Source organism: Ambystoma mexicanum, chromosome 2p (genome assembly GCF_040938575.1).
Source record: "Ambystoma mexicanum isolate Mex_15411 chromosome 2p, UKY_AmexF1_1, whole genome shotgun sequence".
In the NCBI taxonomy this organism is placed as follows: domain Eukaryota; kingdom Metazoa; phylum Chordata; class Amphibia; order Caudata; family Ambystomatidae; genus Ambystoma; species Ambystoma mexicanum.
In genome coordinates this window covers 813,123,907-813,133,578 of record NC_090923.1, presented here as the reverse complement: position 1 = coordinate 813,133,578, position 9,672 = coordinate 813,123,907, and positions in this window count along the sequence as shown.

Genomic DNA, 9,672 nt, shown 5'->3' with positions numbered 1-9,672 from the left:
TTGGCTGGGGTGCGCAGGACTCTTGCGACGCTCATTGGCGGAGAAGATCACCAATCAATGTGTCCAAGGCTCACTCCCCTCCCCCTCTGCCAGGCAGCTGGTGATTTTAACCCAGTGTAAAGCGCACTGGAAGGAGAGTGATTTGCAGAATTCGGACACTTCCACAAAGGTACGTTTCACGTTTACCGACGTTTAACGAAATGTCGGCTTTTTAGCCAGACGCGCCTTGTGATCTAGGTCCTGTTTTTTCACATTTTACATTCACGACAAAACACAATCTACCCGTTGTAATGCTTACTGGCTAAGTGAGAACGGATAAAAGTGACCCCCAACTACATCGAACCAGTTCACAATAACAGTAATTTACAGAACTTATGTTACTGCCAGTGCACCTGATTCTCGTCCTTTGCATGTTGTCTCCTCCCCACCCCCCTCTGCTTGGGGGATAGTGAGAACAACTGAGGATTTGCAGGAGAAGAAAGTTAGAGAATAGATATGTTGACATAAGTAATTTGGTTCCAAAGCAGTTTTGTAGAGCTATGAAATACATATCGAATTAGTGTTGGTTCCTCAGTCAATCCTGGTAGAGGTGTCTGCCTAACATATGTGCTGCATCCAAATGAGTGCACATATGTTCCGGATGGCACTTCCGCCAAGCCAATCTTAATTCAGACGCCTAGTCCAGGAGTGGAAGTAGTCATCTATGTGAAACTTGTTTTTGTGGGGGAGGTGAGGCAGAGAAAGTGAAGGAGAACACGCACGCACACCCCGCAATGTACAGGGCGTAATGTTCAGCCATGGGCTCCCAAGGCTGCCACCCCTCTTTGTGTGCTGCCAACTCCCCTCTATCCCTGCAATGTTAGTTCCCTTCAACTAACGTGGGTCGGAACTGATGCCGCATGGCACTTTTTATTTAATGTTATTTTTATTACTTTATTATCCCTTGCTATCCATGTAATGGAAGTGGGCTACACCTCTGCATCCCCAGAACTCATACCGAGCAAGAGGAGCAGGGCAACACCAAATGTGCAGTAAACGCGCATTCTGCATTTTTTGTTCGATATTTTTGGCCGATACCGGCTCTCAATACTCTAATCAAGGCTCTGTGTCTTCTCTTGGTGTATGCAGCCCTTCCAATTGTTCTCCCATAAATGAACAAGAGAAAGCACACTTCTGATTTAAATGTTCCAAACCCCTGATAAAATCCACTCAGTAGATAGCGCTGCTTGGTCTTACTGGCTCTTGAAAAGGCGGTCATTCTACTTGACTAGTTGAAATTCTTGCATCACGATGGAGGCCAACCACTACCAGGCAACTCTAGCAGTGTTTTTTTTGTCTTTTGTCTGCCTCTCTTTAGACTAGTATTGCGCTAGATTTGCCTTGTCCAATTAAAACACAAGCAGGCTAAGAAATTCAATAAGCTACATCACCCTTATAAATAAAACGTGTGCTGATTTCTAGGGCCAGCAAACCAGACTTTCTAGTTGTAGTTGTGCTAACACATGTGCCACACTGTTCATGCTCAACACAAGAGCTAAACGGCCCAACCACATTTCCTTTTCGCTAGTCATTCAAACACCAGAACGGTGGCGCGCCCGATTACATTTTCACCCTTTCAGCGTAAAACAGTGTTACATTAATGTCTAGAGCCAGTGTCAGTAAATTATGAAACATCTAAAACATGTACAAATAATTATTTTTGCTTACCAAACAGGGCATAACATTGCCTGTGCATGCAGAATGTATTGCCCCATAAACTGAATTCTCGTGTAATTAAAACGAAGTCAATTTAAACCAGCATTTTGCCGCAAAAGCAGGCAATGGGGTTTTGCTGCAAGCTGCATGTTACCTGCCGGTAGTATACATGGAGAACAAGGGTGCGACTGAGATTGTGAGGTATCCGTTCGCTGGAGGAGGGGTGTTAATTAGTTTGTAAAAGAGGATAGTGGTGAATCCTCTGCTCATGGGCAATTCAACTACAAGATCTGAGTACCCAGTGTGCCATGGGGCTGGTGGTACGAGTGTAAAGCCTTGTGATTTTTGCCAGGGCACCTTGTATTGTGCATGGATCCCACAGGTGTTAACGTAAGCCTCAGTGTCTTTTCATAAGCGAGGCCACCAATACAGTCTCTGTATTTTTTTGATGTTTTTCGCGCTCTCAAACACTTGTGTACGAGTGCGATATAAATAAAATATCATATCATACAAGGGGATCCTGCCAAGAGGGACTCATAGTGAGCCATTAGTGCTTGCTCCTTTAATTCCACAAAGCAGAAATAGAGCGGGACCTTGGTACGGCAGGCCTTGTACGATGCTACTGTCAGCACTTGCAGATTCCCACTCTTGCATTGTGTCTGGTGAAAGCGCCGTTCTGACCTGTTCATTTAATGGGGTAGTTACTTTTGCTTTCGTCCAGTCTCCCACAAACTGATTTAATGTAATGACTGTCAACGGTTCAGGTGGTGTACCATGTTCATCTTCTTCTTCCTGACTCCTTAGCTTTTGTGGCAGGGCATTCGCCTTGCCATTTTTCACCCGGGACAGTAGGTGATTTGGATATATCTAAATGGGTGAAGAGCACCCACCTAAGTTGGTACAATGGTAAGGCTTTGGTTGATTTCGGAAACTGTAGGTTCCAATGATCTGTGTAGACTATGGTGGTGTGTGGGGCCCCCAAAAGTGGATGTTGCCACTGTGGGAAACCAGAAGATGTCTCACCCACTAGTCCCAAGGGATCTGTCATCCAGATGGCAAGGACACGGACATCGCTTTTGGATCCAGTTCCTGGGGGTGGACGAGTGCAGGAAGATCACCAGGGTGAGGGGTCTTCGGGGAGTGTGAGTGGGACACCTGTAAGGAACTCATGGTGGCAACCGTAAAGACAGACACAAGTGATCATTGAATTTTATAATGGGTGAGATAAAAGCCTAATCTAAACCTAAATCTAAGATGGGAGCAAGCTAAAACCATCAAATAAGAAGGCAGTCCTAGTGGCATCTTGCCAAATAAAAAGGCCCTTTAGTAAAAAAAGAAAAAAACATTGCCAATTCCTTACTTCTAAATTACAAAAAGAGTGTGGGATAATGTTGACCAGAAAAGAAAGAAGTGTTCATAAAATGAAAAGTCAGGATGGTATGGCTCGGTCTCCCATCCTGGCGTTTGAGGCACGGGACAAGGCAGAACTTCTGAGCACAGCATACTCCAGGGCCTCGTCAGCACAGGGTTCAGAGTTCAGGTTCAATGCTATTAAAACCTTCACAGGCTAAGTCTCCTTGCAAAAGTTTCTTGCCTTAGAAAGCTGGCTTATTTACAATGACAAACAAACAAAAGTTCTCTCTGTGATCTTGCACCTTGGGCGATTGCTCTTCGCCCAGGACCTCCCTCTGCCGTGCTCGGATCCTCCTTGAAGTTTGGGCCTCCCTCCATCGAGTTCACTACAGCCTTTCTTTAACACAGTTCATGTATTTCTCGTTTTCATCAGAAAGCAGGATTTTCCTTCTCCTAGCTTTCCCTCTGCATCCCTCAATCGGGTTCATCCTTGCCTTATTCCACAGTTCATAATCTTATCGGAAAGCGGGGTTCCCTTCCCGTAACATTCCTCTGGCCACGGGTCAGAGACTTTCGATTGTATAATGCATTTGACGTAAACCTTATAGGACAACTCTGACACCTCACACCACCCCTTCCTAGGGCTTCTGGTTCTTGTAGTTTCAAAGAATAGGTCCAGGTCAGAGTCTTTCGAATGAGCGCCCATGTTGCGCCGGACCCCTCTGCACCTGGACCTCAACTTGTTTTCTCTACAGTTCAACCACACACACACAAGCTCCTTGTCTTTCGGATTCCTTGCATTAAAAAATGTTGCCACTTGCAACCTTGTGCTCAGCACAGTTCAGCTTACTATAAGTTTCCTCCGACTCACTGGCTGTGCTGAACCGGTTGGCTTTTTGGTTCTCTGGAGTCAAGGAAAGTACCACGGTAGCCAGCTTGCCTCTATGCCTGCGTTATCAAAGCGGGAGGCCCCCGTGTACCATTGACGTCTGCTGCTTCGCACGCCAGCTGGAGGCCCTGGTATTAGGTTTTCCCTTATGGAGGTTCCGCGGGTATGAGGTGAAAAGAGCAAGGGCAATTCCCCCTTTGTCGTCCTTCCTGGTTTTGGCCCCTTTCTTCTCCTTTTAACCTGCCAGTTTTGGTGTAGCTGTCGTGCTCTGCCTTTTATCCATGTGGGGAAGGTAAAGGGCCGTCAGGTGTGCGTGATTATTGTCAATTGCCTGACTCTGCCTGACCCGTGTATTGTTAGTCCGTTGTCTGTTATCGTGTAAGAAAGTGTTCATGTGGGAAAGGGGGGGGGTCGATCTTCTAAATAACCTACAGGGTAGGATGGGGAAAAGGTGTTACAGGGAAGGGGATACTGTGTCTCAAACCTCGTTGTCCCACTTCCACTCCCCAAAGACCCCTCTCCCAGGTGATCCTCCCCCACTGGTCCACCCCCAGCAGCTGGATCCAATAGTGATGGCCATGTCCTGGCCACCTGGACGACAGATCTCCGGGGTCCAGCGGGTGAGACACCTTCAGGTTTCGCACACACCAGATGGTGAGATGCTGTATCCCCCTTCCCTGTAATACCTTTACCCCATCCTACCCAGTAGAATATTTAGGAACTCTTCCCCCCCTTTTTACAATACCAACACTTTCTCACGAACAGCCCGCTATAAGGGAAAACAGACTAACGCCCGAGCTGTGTACCCCGACATGTCCCAATACTATGGTTGGGCAATTATCGACAATCACTCACACCTGACTTCCATTACACTTCCCCACGTGGATAAAAGGCGGAGCACGAGGGCATCAGTATTCATATAGTCCGAATTTGGTCCAAAAAGCAGTTTTACATTTGTCTCCTTCTTTTACGCATACCAAGTGATATGCCCTATTTAGATCAAAATTTTGTGTAGACTTTTGCGTCCTTGACCTCGTCTAACAAAACTGGTATCAGTGGTAACAAATAACCTTGTTGTATGGTTACTTTGTTGAAGGCATGGTAATCAAAGCACGTATGTAAATCCTCCTCCTTTTTCAGAACAAAGAATAGCAGAGAGGCAGCTGGAGACTTGGAGGGTCAGATGAAACCGTTTGCCAGATATTGGTCTAGATATTTTTTGAGATGATAGTTTTGCGGAGCGGTTAATGCACAGTTTTGGCTGCACGGAATTGTGAGTGTTGGAGACCAAATCCATCCGGCAATCATAAGGCCTGTGGGCCAGTAGGGTGTTAGACTGTTATCTGGGAAATGTCCTCACAGTCTTGGTATTCGGCTAGTAGTTCACGCTAGACGTGAAATCAACCACCCTCTTCCTCCTTTCGATGCGCGGGTTGTGCGAAGTTAACCACGGCATTCCAAGTATTAACTTAAACTTCGGGGCATCAATCAAGTCAAATTGAGGGGGTAATTCATAGAATTCAGCGCACAAGTGGCGCACATGTGCGCTAAAATCCATTTCCGCGCACAGCGTATTCATGGATTTTAGCTTCCAAAACCAGCCGTGGCGCAGAGTGGCACAGCGACCCTGCAGCAACGCCAGTTACGCCCCCCAAGCCCTCCCCGTACGCCATGCACAGCGCACAAATCCCGTACATGGCGCACAGGCCCCCAACCACGAAAACGCCTGTAAAACTCCCCACGCACCCCTCCGAATACACGTACCCTGCTGCACGGAGAGTCACACGCGATTGGAGCGGGGTACGTGTATAACAGGGGTTCGCGAGAAGTTTCACACGCGAAATACCCTGTGCAAGTGGGGTACGTGTATTCCTGGGGTGCGCGGGAAGATTCACACGCGAAATGCCCTGTGCGAGTGGGGTACGTGTATTCCTGGGGTGCGCAGGAAGTGTCACACGCGATTGGAGAGGGGAACGTGTATTTCGGGGGTGCACGGGAAGTTTCACACGCGAAATGCCCTGTGCGAGTGGGGTACTTGTATTCCTGGGGTGTGCGGGAAGTTTCACATGCGATAGGCCCTGTGCGAGTGGGGTACGTGTATTCCTGGGGTGCGCGGGAAGTTTCACATGCGATTGGAGAGGGGAACGTGTATTTCGGGGGTGCGCGGGAAGTTTCACACGCGAAATGCCCTGTGCGAGTGGGGTACGTGTATTCCTGTGGTGCGCGGGAAGTTTCACACGCGATAGGCCCTGTACGAGTGGGGTGCGCAGGAAGTTTCACACGCGGTTGGAGAGGGGAACGTGTATTTTCGTGGTGCGCGGGAAGTTTCACACGCGAAATGCCCTGTGCGAGTGGGGTACGTGTATTCCTGGGGTGCGCGGGAAGTTTCACACGTGATAGGCCCTGTGCGAGTGGGGTACGTGTATTCCTGAGGTGCGCGGGAAGTTTCACATGCGATAGGCCCTGTGCGAGTGGGGTACGTGTATTCCTGGGGTGCGCGGGAAGTATCACACGCGATAGGCCCTGTGCGAGTGGGGTACGTGTATTCCTGCGGTGCGCGGGAAGTTTCACATGCAATTGGAGAGGGGAACGTGTATTTTGGGGGTGCGCGGGAAGTTTCACACGCGAAATGCCCTGTGCGAGTGGGGTACGTGTATAACTGGGGTTTGCGGGAAGTTTCACACGCGATAGGCCCTGTGCAAGTGGGGTACGTGAATAACGGCCTCACGGGAAGTTTCACACGCGATTTTGCTGTCAGAGCGGGGTACGTGAATTTCTGGGGTGCGCGGGGAGTCCTACACGTGGATTGGCAGTGTGGGTCCTCCCAGGTGTTCCCTCTACACCCTCCACGGCCCCTGCAGGCAGCCCACACCACAGGGACCTACCCTGCACCCCTGGTCATGTCCCGCAGGCAGCCCATCCACCATGGGCATGCCACCCAGCCAAGCCACATGTCACCTTGCACTAGTGATCACCAACTCATGTCCCCCAGCACCCCCACCCCACAGCAGTGAGGGGCACCTGCCAGCAGGCCCCCACTCATGTCCCCCAGCACCCCTACCCCCCAGCAGTCAGGGGCACCTGCCAGCAGGCCCCCACTCATGTCCCCCAGCACCCCCACCCCCCAGCAGTCAGGGGCACCTGCCAGCAGGCCCCCACTCATGTCCCGCTCATGCCCCCCAGCACCCCACCTGCCAGCAGGCCCCCACTCATGTCCCCCAGACCCCAGCAGTCAGGGGCACCTGCCAGCAGGCCCCCACTCATGTCCCCCAGCACCCCCACCTCCCAGCAGTCAGGGGCACCTGCCAGCAGGCCCCCACTCATGTCCCCCAGCACCCCCACCCCCAGCAGTCAGGGACACCTGCCAGCAGGCCCCCATTCATGTCCCCCAGCACCCCCACCCCCCAGCAGTCAGGGGCACCTGCCAGCAGGCCCCCACTCATGTCCCACACATGTCCCCCAGCACCCCCACCCCCCCAGCAGTCAGGGGCACCTGCCAGCAGGCCCCCACTCATGTCCCCCAGCACCCCCAACCCCCAGCAGTCAGGGGCACCTGCCAGCAGGCCCCCACTCGTGTCCCACTCATGTCCCCCAGCACCCCCACCCCACAGCAGTGAGGGGCACTTGCCAGCAGGCCCCCACTCATGTCCCCCAGCACTCCCACCCCAGCCCAAAGACCCAAACAAGTATTGCATCCACCCACAGAGAAATGGCCATTACATGATACAACCCGAATGGCAAGTATGTACATGAACACATGTCCGTCACACACACACAATGGGCCTCATTACGACCTTGGCGGTAAGTATCGGACATTACCGCCATGGCGTAAATAGCGTTTACGGCTTTGCCCGATGGCGTAAAGTGCGGCTCATTCCGACCCATCGGCACGAGCATTACGCCATGGCGGTAATGTAAAGTACGCGATGGCGGAAATGACCCCAAAACGGCACTCGCCGGCGTCGTCCGCCGCGCTAGGTACACTTCCGCCATCCATCTTAGCGGTCACCGTACTTAGCGGTGACCGTAATTAGCGGTCAGCGTACTTTACGGTCACCGTAAATAAGCGGAACCGGAAGTAGCGCCATCGCGCCGGAACGGGAAAGAGCACGGCGGCCATCTTGAAAAACACAATCCATCGGCATCCTCCGCAACCACTCGACATCTGACCCTGAGACCCTGCAAAAACCAATACCTACCCATTTCCCTGCTCGAAAATGCCCAAATCTGTCCGAAAAGCCTGTGACCGGCAGCGGCAAGACCGGTTCACAAGGGAGGAGCTCAACATACTTGCTGAGACCCTACAGGAGAATTCCGCTGTGGTCTTTTCCACACAGATGACCCGGCCGGCTATTGTGAAGAAGAAGGCCATATGGGCCTTAGTTGCCCAGCGGGTTAGTGCGGTAGGGACCGTCCCCCGCAACGCAAGGCAGTGCCGGAAGCGCTGGGACGATCTCCGGCTCCGCGTCAGGAGCATCCTCTCGGCGAACCGCAACATGGGCATGGCGACCGGGGGAGGATCTGAGTCCCCAATCAAACTACAGCCCTGGGAAGAAATATGCGCCTCAACAATCGGGATGGAGTCCATTGAAGGGGTAGGAGGGATGGAGCGAGGAGCACCGGCATCAGGCGATGCAGGTAGGTGCCTCAAATGAAGCCATGCTAGAGTCACTGAAGTCCATTCATGTGAAGCCCAATGTTACCCTATAGTGTAAATGCAACACATCAGCAGGGCACTGCCTAGAGCCACATCTGACCTCCACCCAGTACGCATGCAGTATGCACACCCTAACTGCAGGCACCCACATACCTCCATGCTACTTCCACGCAAAAGTGAGACAACCTGTATGCCCCTGCCTCAAATGTGCCGCATCTAGTAACCCAAATGATGTCATCCATCACGATGCACGCGCAATGTACGCAGACCCATCAATAACACTCTTCCTCCTTTGCTCCACCACAGGCTCAAACTCAGAACCCGATGATGAGGACACACCTGACACCACACCTGTCAAGAGGGCCAGGACCACAGGGCCAACACTACAACCCTCCACCTCTGCTGCAGCTAAAAAAACACCACAGCAGCCAAAAGCCGGTGCCAGACAACAGGACAGGCCACTGACCGGCACCCCAGCAGGTAGCAAGGTAGCTGCAGCAGAAGCAGTAAACATCCCCCAAATGGTTCCCACAGAGGGGACAGGTTCAGCAGGAAGCAGCACTATGGGGGTAACTGCTGCCATACCAGCTTGCTCAGACAGTGATGCAGGGTATGCAGAGGATACTGATGTGGGACCCCCCCACTGCCCACCTCCAATCCCCCACCCTGTCCCAAAGCAGCCCACATGAGGATGCCACACAGGTGCAAATCGATGATGACGATTGGCCATCCCCCCCAAGCCCTGTTGTAAGTCTGCAGGAGGGGAGCAGCCCCATGGACACACCACAGGCAATAGGCATGGCACAGAGGGAACAACAGAGCCTGGAGGAGACCATAACTTGCCAGCAGCAACTCTCCTCGCTCCTTAATGAGCATGTCACGGAATGTGGGGGTGTAAGGGCATCAATGGAACACCGCACCGAGACCCTGAGGGCAGCGATGGTGCAAAGCACCGAGACCCTGAGGGCAGCGATGGTGCAAACCTCCGAGACCCTGAGGGCTGACATGCAGTCCTCCACAAAGGACATTTGTGCCGAACTTGCTGCCATGCGGCGCGTGCTGTCTGAGCTTGCACGCT